We start from the raw sequence: 17180 nt of genomic DNA on the forward strand, positions 1-17180 counted from the left end.
TGAAAATGATGTCAGAGGTACTTGAGGACATGCTGAACAAGAATATCTTACAGTGTGCTGACTAGTATTTGATTAGATTTTTTTATGAATTTTTGAAATCTGCCTATATAGAAATGAAGGGGATTCTGAATGGGATTGTTTTTTTTTTTTGTTTTTTTATCATTTTGTTAGACTTTAGTAAAACTACAAAAAGGAATGACATATGTATCTATTTCAAGACGTGAAAATAATAATAATAACCGTTTTGAAGCCGTCCACACGCTTTACCGTACAACGCGCAGTAGACGCGCAATCGATTTCCAAGCGCAGATAGCGCGACTGCGCCTTTCCGAAGCGTAGATGGCGTGACCGCAGTCCGGCGCGCCTCAGGATCACCCACAACAACCAGGAGCGGGTTTTCTCCACGCCAGAAGAAGCGCAGGCTTATGTCTCAAAGAACTTATCCTCACAGAGGGCTTCTCACAGTGAGTGACTTATCAGGGCATCCTGAAACTGTGGCTATTACTGTAAGAGACATTCGTCGGTCTATTACTGTAAGTAACGTACTGTTCACAGCCAGTTGATAAGCTGAATTTTGCCTCAAATCTTTAGTTCTACCACCAACTTTGTTCTCGTATCACATATTTTCGAAATCATATTGCTTATTATCAGGTCATTTTATTTTATGTGTGTAGATTCTTAAAAGATACATATTTTATTTTTATTTTCAATGCCCCCTTGCGCGTGTGTGGGTGTGTCCGTGTGGGTGTGTCTGTGTGGGTGTGTCTGTGTGTGTGTGTGTGTGTGTGTGTGTGTGTGTGTGTGTGTGTGTGTGTGTGTGTGTGTGTGTGTGTGTGTGTGTGTAATCTTGTACGAGCGTCAGTGTGGATTAATTATCCATACAGCTGTGTGTGTATATGAGTGAGTATGTATGTGCATGTGCGTGAGGGTATGGAGAAGAGAGGGTGTATTTGTTGTGCTAGATCTTACCTTTTTTATAACTTACTTAGTTCTGTCACGGTGGTCGCCATCACTAACTACTCAAAAGCCCACTGCTTTTATTAGACCACCTGTGAACAGCATGCCTAGCCATCTCTTTTTATTTTTTACTTATTTCTCCCCTTTTTCTTCTATTTGTCAATTTTAATCATTTATAATTACTAGTGTTTCTTTGTATTATTACCTCAGTGCTATAATTGTTGTTAATTTGTTCTGGGGATCTTCATGGATAGTTAAGTGTTAACCCATTATAATTATGTGGGGACCTAGCCTACTGTTAGGAGAGGCTAAAGCGACCTGGGTTTTAGAACAGGTCAGCACAGGGTTTCAAGGTCTTTTTTCTTATATTATTGTTTTTGGTTGCATACTTTTTTTGGTTGAGAAACACTCACATGTTTGTATATTTTTCTTAGCACCGGGTGACATCCTGGGGACATGCACTCTGTTAGGGTCGGTCCAGCTGGTCACACAATCGCAATCTTACACATCATATCAAGTTAACAATGGCCGCTCAGGACCTAGGCTCAATTAGATTTATCAGTTGGAACATTAAAGGGGTCCAGCATCCTATTAAGCGCAATAGGATTTTCACACGCCTAAAATCATTAGGTTCAGACATCATGTACCTACAAGAGACACACCTCCGGAGTGATGAACATGATAAATTGAAGAAGGGCTGGATTAGCCAGATATTTCATTCAGATTACGGAGACAGATCTAGAGGGGCTGCAGTACTAATAAGGAAAGGTGTCCCTTTCACGCCAATTAATATTACACCAGATGACAAGGGTAGGTTCGTCATAGTAACAGGGAAGCTGTTTGGTAGTTTGGTGGCACTCGTCAACCTCTATGGCCCCAACTGGGATGATCCTCAGTTCTTCTCTCACCTCATAACGAGACTCCCAGACCTGAATTCGCATTTGTTGATATTGGGGGGAGACTTCAACTGCGCTCTACAGCCAGCTTTAGACAAGTCCAATCCTAAGCAAAACAGGAATGTGTCCAAATCAAGTGCTCTAATTCTGTCTTTCATGCAGTCTTATAGATTATACGACCCCTGGAGACACGCCAATCCCTCCGCCAGACAGTTTTCATTCTTTTCGCCGGTCCACCTTTCATACACTAGAATAGACTTTTTCCTGATTGATTATAGAACAATGTCCTATGTGACTGATAGCAGATATCATAGCATAACAATTTCTGATCATTGCCCTGTCCAGTTGGACATGTCATTTCCAAATAGCTCCGTGCCCCAACGCTCATGGCAACTTGACCCATTGCTGCTAACACAAACGTCATTTCAAAAAATTATCTCTGACCAAATAGACTTCTTTCTCTCGATTAATATTACTCCAGGAATGTCATATGCAACTATTTGGGAGTCACTTAAGGCATATCTCAGGGGTCAGATTATCTCTTATGCAGCCCATAGGAAAAGGGAACGGAATAAACGCCTTAGCGAACTAAACCAAAAGATATTCGATATAGACAATCAGTTGGCCCATAATTATACACCTGAGCTTTTCAAGGAACGGTTATTACTAAAAACGGAATTTGACAACCTCTCTATAAGACAGACTGAGCGGATGATGCTTAAAACAAGACAAACATACTACGAGCATGGTGAGAGGGCAGGGAAGTTATTATGCCATCAACTTAAAAAAATAACGGCGCAGAGTGCAATTCCTGAAATTCGCGTCTCATCAGACTCGACCTCTTCACACCCGCAAGCCATAAATGACCGTTTCAAAGCATATTACACTGAACTGTACAGATCACAGGCTTCTGTGAACGCTGCAGACCTCCACACCTTCTTAGACAGCTTGACACTACCAAATGTTACTACAGAGGATAAAACTATGCTTGATGCTCCCATAACGACCGAGGAGATAACACAGGCAATAAGATCCATGCAAAGCGGGAAAACTCCCGGTCCCGATGGATTCCCTGTAGAATTTTACAAGGTGTTTGCAGCTAAGTTGGCACCCTTTCTGCGCTTATTGTTTCAGGAAATCACTTTGGATGGGAAGCTGCCTCCCACTATGACACAGGCTACTATATCGGTTTTGTTGAAAAAAGGTAGGGACCCATTGGATTGTGGTTTGTATCGTCCGATCAGTCTATTGTGCTGTGATTACAAGATTCTTACGAAAGTTTTAGCACGTCGACTGGAAACAGTGATCCCAAAAATTATCGATCCAGATCAAACGGGGTTTATACCAGGGAGGCAGTCGTTCTACAATATGAGGCGTCTGCTCAATGTGCTTCACTCTACCCACTCAACCCGGGAAGCAGAGGTTGTGCTTTCACTCGATGCGGAGAAGGCATTTGACCAGGTCGGGTGGGATTACTTATTTATGGTGCTTGATAGATTTGGTTTTGGCCCCTCTTTCACCTCGTGGATCAAGATACTATACGCGTCGCCAACGGCTTCAATACGTACAAACTCCACCAAGTCCGACTATTTCAGACTACATAGAGGTACACGGCAGGGATGTTGCCTCTCACCATTCCTGTTTGATCTGGCCATTGAACCGCTCGCTACATCCTTGAGATCTCAGCAGTGCATCGCCGGTATTACAAGAAATCGAACAGTACATAAAGTGTCATTATACGCGGACGATCTTTTATTATATATAGCGAACCCAATGGAATCAATCCCTAAACTGATACAAACATTACAACAATTTGGAAGACTATCTGGCTACAGTCTTAATCTATCTAAAAGTCTGCTCTTCCCCATAAATCAACTAGCGAAATCCATCGACTATAGCAGCTTTCCATTCAAATTAGAACAACAGTTTTTCACCTACTTAGGCATAAATGTTACACGATTATACAAAAACCTCTATGACCACAACTTTAAAGCTTTGTTAGAACGCACCAAACAGGACTTCCTTAGGTGGTCAGCTCTCCCCATTACGCTAGCGGGTCGAGTTAACACGGTAAAAATGACAGTGCTACCACGCTTTTTATATCTGTTCCAGATGATCCCGGTTTTACTAACTAAGTCATGGTTTAAACAATTGAACAGTCACATCACAAGCTTTATCTGGGGCAAATCCTCCCCGCGAATTAAAAGAACTTCATTAGAGATGCCCAAGGGCTCGGGGGGACTGGGCCTGCCTAACTTCCTATTTTATTACTGGGCAGCTAACATTTCCAAACTGAATTATTGGATCTCGATGCATGAAAGTAAGAAGGGACCAATGTGGGTTACTATGGAACTCGAATCGAACCCGTCACTTTCTCCAGTCTCCATCCTGAGTAGCTCCATTCCCACTAATTTAAGTCTCCAAAGCTTGGGCCCAGTTATTAGAAATTCACTTAAAATCTGGCTTCAATTCAGGAAGCATTTCCAGCTTAGCCAGGCAATCACTCTTCTTCCCCTGGTACGGAATCATCTGTTTCCCCCATCACAAACCGACATTGCTTTTGAAACATGGCATAGAAACGGGGTGGTATTTTTTGATGACCTCTTTGTGGATGGCACATTCGCTTCATTTGACTTACTGCAGAAGGACAATAACATTCCAAGGAGTCACTTTTTTAGATATTTGCAGGTGCGCAGCTTTGCTAAAAAGCACTTCCCATTTCCCCACTTACCACCAAAGAATGTTTTGAATATCATGTTAGAGCTGGATCCCAGTGGGAAGAGGAGGATATCCAAGATTTACCAGGCGTTACTAGACATTGACCCCCCATCATGGGAAAACACGAGATTGAAATGGGAGGAGGATTTGGGCATTGCACTATCTGATGAGACATGGCAAAATAGTTTGAAGCGTATCCACACCACATCTCTCTGCATCAGGCATGGCCTTATTCAATTCAAAGTTGTGCATCGGTTACACTATTCGAACGAGAAATTGGCCAAAATATACCCTGATGCCAATCCTGCATGCCCAAGATGTAGCCATAGTCCAGCTACGCTGGGTCATATGTTTTGGTCATGCAGGTCTCTGAACAGCTTCTGGACAAAGATTTTCGAGGCTATATCTCACATACGGGGTGTCAACGTTGATCCCGATCCTGTAATCGCTGTTTTTGGAACAACACCCTCAGACGCACAATTTACTATCTTGCAGTTAAATGCCATAGCTTTTTTAACACTGATGGCTCGGAGGTTAATTCTTATGCAGTGGAAGTCGGCTGCACCGCCCTCATTTAAACACTGGGTTAAGGAGGTGCTTTCTATGATCCCACTAGAGAAGCTGAAATATAGTCGTAGTGGTCGTAAGGACAGATTTATTCAAGTCTGGAGTCCCTTCATAGAATTCATTGAGAACATATCTCTTACTTGATACTATCCTAACATGCTACATATGAAGTGACCAGCTGGATCTGTGCGCACGATTGAGAGAGTCCCCGACATGCTTTTAATCCAAAATATAAGTCTATCAAGGTATGTGTGAGTGCATATCTACATACAGATATAATGTGCTTCCTTTTTTTTTTTGATAATTCTGTTTAATTTATTTTCATTTTATTTAGTTTTTTCTTTACTTATTGTTTCTGACCTTGTGAGGGGTGGGTGGGCGGGGTTGAAATGTTATTGAATGTTCATTCTTCTGTAACATGGAAAAAAACTATAAATAAAGTGTTTAAAAAAAAAAAGAAAAAGAAATAGTGAGTCCAGGAGAAAGTGCAATTTAAGAAATTATGCACCTAAGTAATGATAATAATGCAGTGAAAACAATCCTAAACTCACTTTCTACGTTGCTCAATCACATTTTGTATGTAATTTCTAAATGCATACAATATTTTCATTATTATACGTTGATTGCACAATAAAGCTGATTTTATTCTTAAAAAAAAAAAAAAAAAAAAAAAAAAAAAAAAGAATCACTGCAGTAGAGGACACAGCGCAGAGCCACATAATGGACACCCAGCCGGGTAAAAAAAAGAGAAAAGGCGGAGCCGAGAGGGAGAGAGAAAAAAAAAAAAAGGCGTTGGGGGATGACGCGGCCAAATGCCAAAAATTGTTTGATTTATTGAGGCCCCCCCCCAGCAAACATGCGTCTGCAAGTAATTGCAGTACACTTTCAGGCTACACAGTGAAAATATGTAGCCTATAACCCCTGGCCTTGAATTAAAATAAGGATAGAGATTTTAAAATTACTGATTTACAAGACACTTTATTATAATTAATATTTACTGATTTTGAAATTATTTATTTGTGCAACAAATGGGATATAATCATTTCATTATTATGTACATGAATACAAGGCCAAATCAAGGGAGACATAGGCTACATTATCTTCCTGTATGAACTATAGTGTATGAACATGAACATGCACACTGTAAGCACATGTTTGCTGTTCAAAGGTGGTGATGGCGATGACACCAGTCCAGGAGAAGCCAGTGCAGAGCAATTGGCAAAAGGTACAGAAGCATTTCTACAGTAGAGCAATAACATGCAAAAGTTGCAGACATATGAACACCACCAGACACAGCCTTTTGACATAAATGGCCCTCATTTGTAATAGTAGCTTTATTGGCATTACATTGTTATTCTATTAAGCGATTGTGTTGAATTTTTCTGTCTGTTGCTGACTTGCTGTTATGTATACCAGCACCAACATGAAACCTTGGATTTACTGTAGGTTGGGGTTCATTAGTATGATGATGTGCCACTGAGGCAGTTGATATTCTACATGTCATGGCTATTTATGATTAGCTCTAACCTTGACACTGCTTATTATATAAAACCTTTATTCTCTTCTATTAAAGTAGTACCACCACAAATACAGCAGTAAAGTTACTGTATATTCCAACCTTAGAAATCACAGTAGGTCCCATGTGTGGACTTCTATTTGGAATGCAGTACGTGTTTGTCTGTGCACCCACACATATGTGCTAGTTTGCATGTGTTGTGTGCGTGTATGGAGCTAGAACAGTCTCATAATTGACAAATGCACAGGAAAAGTTTTACAAATGCACAGACCGATTTGCAAATACACACACCGTTTCACACATGCACAGAACAATTGACACGTGCGTAGGGCAAGATACACAAATGTATTTTTGATGCACACACAAATATAACCTGATTTACAAACGTTTTTTTGTCTGTGAGCTGCGCTGGATTTGCATGTGACTTTTGAGACTCCTGTGACGTGAGTGCCTAGTCTGCCTTTGCGTTAATCCGGCTCTGGACGTGACTCGATCCACAAATACGTTTTTTTTTAACACTGAATGATCTGCAGCCAATCATAAGAGCGCACCCCACGTGGGGGACGCAGAGCAGTGGATAAAACACGATTTACTCTAAACCAATCAGATTAAAGGGGCGGATACACCTGCTGTTTGAACTGCGTTAGCGCCGTTCACTTAGAAAAGTGATTAATATTCGAGTTGGTGGAGTGAAGATAAATAAACAGCAACAGGAGATAAAAGATAAATAAACAGGATGGAGAGGAGATCACTGTTCTGCTTTTCTTGTGACCTCGGTAAAGAAAACAGCGCGATCGGAGATGGTTTGTCGGGCCGTTCAACCAGAGCCGTCAGGAGACTGCACTCCGCTGTTTTTCATCATCAGTTGCTGCATCGGCAGGACTTGGAGTGCAGTCTCCTGACGGCTCTGGTTGAACGGCCCGACAAACCATCTCTGATCGCGCTGTTTTATTTACCGGGATCACAAGAAAATCAGAACAGTGATCTCCTCTCCATCCTGTTTATTTATCTTTTATCTCCTGTTGCTGTTTATTTATCTTTACTCCACCAACTCGAAATATTAATCACTTTTCTAAGCGAACGCAGTTCAAACAGCAGGTGTATCCGCCCCTTTAATCTGATTGGTTGCAGATCCTTCCGTGTTAAAAAAAACGTATTTGTGGATCGAGTCACGTCAGGGGAGTCTCAAAAGTCACACACAAATCCAGCGCAGCTCACAGACAAAAAAAACGTTTGTAAATCAGGTTATATTTGTGTGTGCATCAAAAATACATTTGTATATCTTGTCCTACGCACGTGTGAATTGTTCTGTGCATGTGTGAAACGGTGTGTGTATTTGCAAATCGGTCTGTGCATTTGTAAAACTTGTCCTGTGCATTTGTCAATTATGAGACTGTTCTAGCTCCATATATGTGCCACTGCCATGTGTAATAAGGCTGTCCCTCCGTAGATTAATTGTTAGGTTTGGCCCTAGTTGGTTTTGCTAGTTGAGGAGTCATTTGTTATGCTTTCTTCCATGCACATTCTTGTCAAATTTGCGACTGGTCATTTCAAACTAAATATTAAAATATATTTCTATATTTCCTATGAAAAGTGGTGAGATATTACCAGTTCTGGTACTTCAGAGGTTGAGCCCAGTAGTAGCTCAGTGCCACAGACATCTACCATTGCATGTGTCAGTAGTTTAACATTGAACAGGCTATGAAACATTTGAACAAAAAACATATTTGACAATATTATGCTTTTATTAAATGGTATTGATAAAATTTGTTAATGGTAATAATATAAAGATTATGCTGGTTGTTCTTACAGTCCCAGAAGATGCTGAGTATACTGACAAGCCAACAAGTTCAAGTCCAGGGAGCAGTGCTAGGGAAAGGCCAATGGAGGACACAGACAGACATTCAGACTCAGAGAGACCATTTAATTATTTTGCTCGCCCTCACTCTGGAGATTTTGATTTATTTTTCCGGTACCACCCACAAAAAAATCCCAAGAAAGCCATTCCCAAAGTGTTTTACACTAAGGATGGGATACATAGAAAATGGCTAACTTACTGTGAGGCTTCTCATTCATTGTATTGTTCAGTGTGTCTTATGTTTGCTAGGCCTTCTGATAACCCTTTTGTGAAAGGAGGCATGCAGGCATGGAAGCATGTCCACCAACGCATTGAGGAACATGAAAAAAGCAAGTTGCACAGAGAGAGTGCAGAGGTGTATTTCCTGAGAGCTAACAAGGCTGACATCTGTAGCCTAGTGAGTGAGAAGCAGATGTCAGTACACCGCGAGCAAGTGAGGAAAAAAAGGCAAGTCATGGAACGGGTGGTCAATATAGTGAAAGTGCTTGGGAAGCGTGGCCTCAGCTACAGAGGGGATAAACATGAAGCTGCTTACAGCCTGGAAAACATGACCTTGGACCATGGAAATTTTTTAGAGATGGTATTGCTGCTGAGCAGATATGATGTTTGCTTAAAAGAGCATGTCAATGACTGCATTAAGCAGAGCAAGATGGCACATGAGACTGGAGGGGGTAAAGGAAGGGGGTCCCTTGTAACTCTGCTCTCAAAGCAAACAGTCAACAAAGTAATTGATACTGTCAGTCATCTAATCCAGCACACTATTGCTGATGAGGTAAGGGAGGCAAAGATGTTTTTAGTCCAACTGGATACAACCCAGGACCTTACATCCAAAGACCAGTGTGCTATAGTCGTGAGATACGTCACTGATGTTATCCATGAGAGGCTACTAGCTGTCATTGATTGTGAGGCATCGACTGGGGCATACTTTGTAGAGACACTGAGAAAAACCCTCGATAAAGTAGGCATTGAAATAAAAAACTGTGTTGGTAACTCAACTGATGGAGCTGCTAACATGCAAGGGCAGTACAGGGGATTTTCTGCATTGCTTACTGGGGAGTCTCCCAAGCAAGTCCACATATGGTGTTATGCACACGTGCTTAACCTTGTGGTGACAGACACTACAGGAGTTGTTGTGGAAAGTGCATCACTGTTCTCATTATTAAATGATGTAGCAGTTTTCATCCGGGAGTCATACAAACACATGCACCTGTGGGAGAAAGTCAGTGAAGACAGAAGAAACAGGCGGCTTGCTCCAATAGGTGAAACTCGGTGGTTGGCAAAAGATCAAGCCTTGAGCAAAGTTTTTGGCTCATTTGGAAAGCCTGAACATGCACTTTTCACTGACCTGGTGATCACAATGAAAACGATTGAAGAAGATGACACGATGAAGCCTACTGTACGGGTCAAGGCCAAAGGATATGTTGAGTCACTTGTGAGATATGAAACCATACTCACAGCACATATATTTCTCAGGATATTTGAAGCAACATCCCCTGTCTCCAAATATCTTCAGACCAGTGGCATGGATATACTAACTGCCCAGCGCTTGATAACGGGAACAGAAGACAGCCTGAGAAAGTGTTCCAGGGACTTCGATGGTGTCAGGGAAGCAGCAGATGTGTTTGTGCAGTGGGCAAACAGCACTCTCCAGGAGCAAGATGACTATGATGTTGAAGTCCAGACTACTCTCCCAGACAAACGCACACGTAAAAAGAAAACCATGCCAGGTGAACAGGCACAAGATGAACCTGTTTTGGATGTTGAAAGGAACTACAGCATCAAAGTGCATAATGTAATCCTCGACACCATCACAGACAGCATCCACTGCCGTTATGCAGCTAGTGCAGTGCTCTGCTCAGACTTTGCCTGCATGGACCCAAGAAACTTTCCTGAAATCAGGGATAAAGGTCTCCCAAAAACAGCTCTGGGAGAGCTTAGCAAATGCCTGGCCAAATTTGATGAGCGTGCCACAATTCCAACTTTGCAGGCAGAACTGACTAGCCTTGCTAATCAGTGGCAGACACTGAAGATGGCATGTTTATCTGGCTATAAAGTCAGGACAGTCACTGAACTATCAGAAGACGGTGTACACACTGAGGATCCTGAGCAGGGCCTGGAGTTGGAGAACAGTCACTGCTCCTTTTGTAAGAACTGTCCCATATGCTGCTACCACATCCTGTCTCATTTTAACTTGCCTACCATGTCATTGGTCTAGGATACAAGTTCTTGCTGACCTTGTCTGTAACACAGGTGGCCTGTGAAAGGACCTTCTCCACACTGAAATTTGTGAAGAACAGACTTCGGACCTCCATGAGCCAGGACCGCCTAGAGGCATTTCTGTTGATGTCAACAGAGAAGGAAATACTCATGGGACTTGACAGCGATGGCATTATTGATAAGGTGGCAGAATCCAGTGCTTTGATGCGCCGCATGCTGACCCTCTAATGCAGCATTTACAAACTGTGAGTTCCAGACCTATATTCTTTTGATTTTTGATTGATTGAACTTTTTATTTACGTGTCATGCACATGACGTGCCCAGCTCGAGTGGGCTTACAAGACACAAAAAAAAAGAAAAAGGAACATAAAGCAAATGAAAGCCATGCCCATCTGGGTCAAATGTGTTGGGAGGGCTAGGATTGCTTGATTGAAGTTTTTGCTCCAGCAGATCTAAACGGGATTTTAGCGCCCCGATTTCCAAGTCAATATTATCTTGGATTTCTTTGACGCACTTTTTGAGCTCACTTTTCAAGATTTTTTCCAATGATCCGTACAGTCCATCCATCTTACTATTCAGTTGCTTTTCAATAAGTGGGTCACTATAGGGGGCTAGGTCATATATTTACAGTACTTTATCTTGACTATATCATTTGCATGTAGAAAGAAGTTGATGTTGTCTGTAAAGATGTTTCAATCTCACTAAATATATTATTTTTTATTTTATATTTTATATATATTATTTTATTTGATCTTCAGTATGTTTGAAAACTGAAAACAGGAATATACTGTATTGACCATGTTTATAGTGTTAAGATAGTAGTTTATAGTGTTAAGTGTTAATAATAAACCTGTTTTTTTACATTGTAATGACAGTGTATTTCATATTTTGCTTCAAAATATTTGGTGGGTCAACACCTCCACAGTTGAGTCTTGGCTTGAAAATGTCCATGTGACATTAGGGTGAGTGTTTTAGTGGCTATTATTCTTATATTGGAGTGCATTTTGTTTTAAATCAGCCAAAAACATAATTGTGTGTGTGTGTGTGCGCGCACGCGCGGGCAGGCAGGGCCAAGGTGGCCTGTTACATGTCTGACTCCTGGCCTGAAAAAGTTTCCCAGTCCGGCCCTGGGCAGGGGTACACCCTGGACAGGTTGCCAGTCCATCACTGAGCCACATAGATAACCAGACACACTCACACCTACAGGCAATTAATAATCATCAGATAACCTACTACGCATGTTCTTGGACTTTGAGAGGAAGCCGGAGTACCCGGAGAGAACCCACACAAGCATGGGGAAACCAGACTAACTCAACACAGAAAGACCCCTGCCGGGCCACGGAGTCAAACTGGGCATCTTCTCACTGTGAGGCATCAGCGCTACCCACTAAGCCACCGTGCTGCCCGCTCCAAAAACAAATATGTGTAATAAAACAAATGAGATGCTAAAAATAAAGGTTCATTCTTCTGCCATCAACATATCCTAAATTTGACCTGGGATTGTGTCTAATAACTAGTATTTACCAAGATTTGCTAAATATTTCACATATTTAGCTAAATCAACTGGGACAATCCAAACCCAGAGACTGGCCAAAGTGAAAACATGTATATGTGAACAAGCTTCACAAATATATAAAAATGAGTATGTAGCAATATGACAACGGTAACAGCTCAAATGAAGCTGGAGTGTAGGCATAACTCTAACCCAAATTGAATGTTGATGGCAAAATAATGAACCTGTTTCTTGCATGTCATTTGTTTTATTCGTAACTTATGTCTATCTGGCTTTAATGTGGCTTTCCGCATTTTGTGAGGGAAACAGACATTGTTTTCATAGACAACATGACAGGATAATCTCAAATAAGTGTTGGCTATGCCAGAACATGCTAGAGAAGAAAAACTACCGAGCCAGCCAGGAGTCGAACCTAGAATCTTCTGATCCGTAGTCAGACACGTTATCCATTGCGCCACTGGCCCTTCGAAAAAGATAGAGTGGGCGGGGCATCTGGGTGTGGTCGTTACAACCCAAAAGAAAGCGTTTTACTATATTTGTGTTGTATTAAACAGTGAAGGAATGCCTGCTACCATACGACCATAATGATTTTGCTAGGGAATGTAAAGTTTAAGTTTATTCAAATTCTATTTGATATTTATTTTTACTGCATTGCGTTGTATATTCGTACATAAGTTTACATTCACAGGATTTAGCTACAGAGCAGCCGTCCCAAGACGACCTTTACAGGTATCATTTCCATTAATAACATGCAGATAACAGGTCAGTCATTTCAAAAAAATGAATAAAATTGAACATGTGTGCGTTCGTTTATTTTTACTTACTTCTAAAATGTCAGGAAATTGGCTGTAATCAGAACAATCTACAAGCTTGTTTTCCTCAACAACGTAAAGTGGAGAATATCTGCAGCTTTATGAATCTCAGCAGCTTAGAACGGATCCCGTACTCGTATCTGATTGGTCAATTTCTGGATGTCGCTGGGCCACAGTGCTGAAGTTTGCAAGTCATGATCGGTGGGAGCACTCAAATCTTGATTAATTATTGGATACATGCAGGAATGTGATTTGCTGCCATAACCAAGAATATTCTCGATTTATACAAGACTGCGCGCTTTTAGTCTACATAACTATTTCACAAATAAAGCAAAATCAACTGGGAGCTGGCGAGTTCGAGCCAGAGATTGCCCAAAACAAGCAGAATCAACTGAGAGTTGGCAAGTTCGAGGCCAGAGACTGCCAAAACCATCCATCCAATATCAGCTTTATCCTTTGCAGGGTCACGGGGGTCTGCTGAAGCCTATCCCAGCTAATTTCAGGCAAGAGGCAGGGGTACACCCTGGACAGGTTACCAGTCCATCACTGAGCCACATAGATAACCAGACACACTCACACCTACAGGCAATTAATAATCATCAGATAACCGACTACGCATGTTCTTGGACTTTGAGAGGAAGCCGGAGTACCCGGAGAGAACCCACACAAGCACGGGGAAACCAAACTAACTCCACACAGAAAGACCCCTGCCGGGCCACGGAGTCAAACTGTGCATCTTCTCACTGTGAGGCAACAGTGCTAACCACTAAGCCACCGTGCTGCCCGCTCCAAAAACAAATATGTGTAATAAAACAAATGAGATGCTAAAAATAAAGGTTCATTCTTCTGCCATCAACATATCCTAAATTTGACCTGGGATTGTGTCTAATAACTAGTATTTACCAAGATTTGCTAAATATTTCACATATTTAGCTAAATCAACTGGAACAATCCAAACCCAGAGACTGGCCAAAGTGAAAACATGTATATGTGAACAAGCTTCACAAATATATAAAAATGAGTATGTAGCAATATGACAACGGTAACAGCTCAAATGAAGCTGGAGGGTAGGCATAACTCTAACCCAAATTGAATGTTGATGGCAAAATAATGAACCTGTTTCTTGCATGTCATTTGTTTTATTGGTAACTTATGTCTGTCTGGCTTTAATGTGTGCATTCAAAGTCTTTTACTTTCCGCAGTTTGTGAGGGAAACAGACATTGTTTTCATAGACAACATGACAGGATAATCTGAAATAAGTGTTGGCTATGCCAGAACATGCTAGAGAAGAAAAACTACCGAGCCAGCCAGGAGTCGAACCTAGAATCTTCTGATCCGTAGTCAGACGCGTTATCCATTGCGCCACTGGCCCTACGAAAAAGGTAGAGTGGGCGGGGCACGTGGGTGTGGTCATTACAACCCAAAAGAAAGCGTTTTACTATATTTGTGTTGTATTAAACAGTGAAGGAATGCCTGCTACCATACGACCATAATGATTTTGCTAGGGAATGTAAAGTTTAAGTTTATTCAAATTCTATTTGATATTTATTTTTTTCTGCATTGCGTTGTATATTCGTACATAAGTTTACATTCACAGGATTTAGCTACAGAGCAGCCGTCCCAAGACAACCTTTACAGGTATAATTTCCATTAATAACATGCAAATAACAGGTCAGTCATTAAAAAAAAACGAATAAAATTGAACATATATGTGTGCGTTCATTTATTTTTACTTACTTCTAAAATGTCAGGAAATTGGCTGTAATCAGAACAATCTACAAGCTTGTTTTCCTCAACAACGTAAAGTGGAGAATATCTGCAGCTTTATGAATCTCATTAGCTTAGAACGGATCCCGTACTCGTACCTGATTGGTCAATTTCTGGATGTCGCTGGGCCACAGTGCTGAGGTTTGCAAGTCATGATCGGTGGGAGCACTCAAATCTTGATTAATACTTGGATACATGCAGGAATGTAATTTGCTGCCATAACCAAGAATATTCTCGATTTATACAGGACTGTGCGCTTTTAGTCTACATAACTATTTCACAAATAAAGCAAAATCAACTGGGAGCTGGCAAGTTCGAGCCAGAGATTGCCCAAACAAGCAGAATCAACTGAGAGTTGGCAAGTTCGAGGCCAGAGACTGCCAAAACCATCCATCCAATATCAGCTTTATCCTTTGCAGGGTGACGGGGGTCTGCTGAAGCCTATCCCAGCTAATTTCAGGCAAGAGGCAGGGGTACACCCTGTACAGGTTGCCAGTCCATCACTGAGCCACATAGATAACCAGACACACTCACACCTACAGGCAATTAATAATCATCAGATAACCGACTACGCATGTTCTTGGACTTTGAGAGGAAGCCGGAGTACCCGGAGAGAACCCACACAAGCACGGGGAAACCAGACTAACTCAACACAGAAAGACCCCTGCCGGGCCACGGAGTCAAACTGTGCATCTTCTCACTGTGAGGCAACAGTGCTAACCACTAAGCCACCGTGCTGCCCGCTCCAAAAACAAATATGTGTAATAAAACAAATGAGATGCTAAAAATAAAGGTTCATTCTTCTGCCATCAACATATCCTAAATTTGACCTGGGATTGTGTCTAATAACTAGTATTTACCAAGATTTGCTAAATATTTCACATATTTAGCTAAATCAACTGGGACAATCCAAACCCAGAGACTGGCCAAAGTGAAAACATGTATATGTGAACAAGCTTCACAAATATATAAAAATGAGTATGTAGCAATATGACAACGGTAACAGCTCAAATGAAGCTGGAGGGTAGGCATAACTCTAACCCAAATTGAATGTTGATGGCAAAATAATGAACCTGTTTCTTGCATGTCATTTGTTTTATTGGTAACTTATGTCTGTCTGGCTTTAATGTGTGCATTCAAAGTCTTTTACTTTCCGCAGTTTGTGAGGGAAACAGACATTGTTTTCATAGACAACATGACAGGATAATCTGAAATAAGTGTTGGCTATGCCAGAACATGCTAGAGAAGAAAAACTACCGAGCCAGCCAGGAGTCGAACCTAGAATCTTCTGATCCGTAGTCAGACGCGTTATCCATTGCGCCACTGGCCCTACGAAAAAGGTAGAGTGGGCGGGGCACGTGGGTGTGGTCGTTACAACCCAAAAGAAAGCGTTTTACTATATTTGTGTTGTATTAAACAGTGAAGGAATGCCTGCTACCATACGACCATAATGATTTTGCTAGGGAATGTAAAGTTTAAGTTTATTCAAATTCTATTTGATATTTATTTTTTTCTGCATTGCGTTGTATATTCGTACATAAGTTTACATTCACAGGATTTAGCTACAGAGCAGCCGTCCCAAGACAACCTTTACAGGTATAATTTCCATTAATAACATGCAAATAACAGGTCAGTCATTAAAAAAAAACGAATAAAATTGAACATATATGTGTGCGTTCATTTATTTTTACTTACTTCTAAAATGTCAGGAAATTGGCTGTAATCAGAACAATCTACAAGCTTGTTTTCCTCAACAACGTAAAGTGGAGAATATCTGCAGCTTTATGAATCTCATTAGCTTAGAACGGATCCCGTACTCGTACCTGATTGGTCAATTTCTTGATGTCGCTGGGCCACAGTGCTGAGGTTTGCAAGTCATGATCGGTGGGAGCACTCAAATCTTGATTAATTCTTGGATACATGCAGGAATGTGATGTGCTGCCATAACCAAGAATATTCTCGATTTATACAAGACTGCGCGCTTTTAGTCTACATAACTATTTCACAAATAAAGCAAAATCAACTGGGAGCTGGCGAGTTCGAGCCAGAGATTGCCCAAAACAAGCAGAATCAACTGAGAGTTGGCAAGTTCGAGGCCAGAGACTGCCAAAACCATCCATCCAATATCAGCTTTATCCTTTGCAGGGTGACGGGGGTCTGCTGAAGCCTATCCCAGCTAATTTCAGGCAAGAGGCAGGGGTACACCCTGGACAGGTTGCCAGTCCATCACTGAGCCACATAGATAACCAGACACACTCACACCTACAGGCAATTAATAATCATCAGATAACCTACTACGCATGTTCTTGGACTTTGAGAGGAAGCCGGAGTACCCGGAGAGAACCCACACAAGCACGG

At 41.4% G+C, this 17180-nt stretch overlaps 3 non-coding genes across 3 annotated transcripts; all 3 read right to left on the bottom strand.

Moving 5' to 3' along the window:
- Positions 1-12633: 12633 nt before the first annotated feature.
- trnar-acg (transfer RNA arginine (anticodon ACG)) lies at positions 12634-12706 on the bottom strand. The gene has a single exon. It is a non-coding gene; the product is annotated as a tRNA-Arg (tRNA).
- A 1648-nt stretch (positions 12707-14354) lies between these two features.
- On the bottom strand, positions 14355-14427 carry trnar-acg (transfer RNA arginine (anticodon ACG)). The gene has a single exon. It is a non-coding gene; the product is annotated as a tRNA-Arg (tRNA).
- Positions 14428-16079: 1652 nt separating this feature from the next.
- On the bottom strand, positions 16080-16152 carry trnar-acg (transfer RNA arginine (anticodon ACG)). The gene has a single exon. It is a non-coding gene; the product is annotated as a tRNA-Arg (tRNA).
- Between the last annotated feature and the right edge of the window lie 1028 nt (positions 16153-17180).

The sequence above is a fragment of the Cololabis saira genome, chromosome 5 (assembly GCF_033807715.1).
Source record: "Cololabis saira isolate AMF1-May2022 chromosome 5, fColSai1.1, whole genome shotgun sequence".
NCBI lineage: Eukaryota > Metazoa > Chordata > Actinopteri > Beloniformes > Belonidae > Cololabis > Cololabis saira.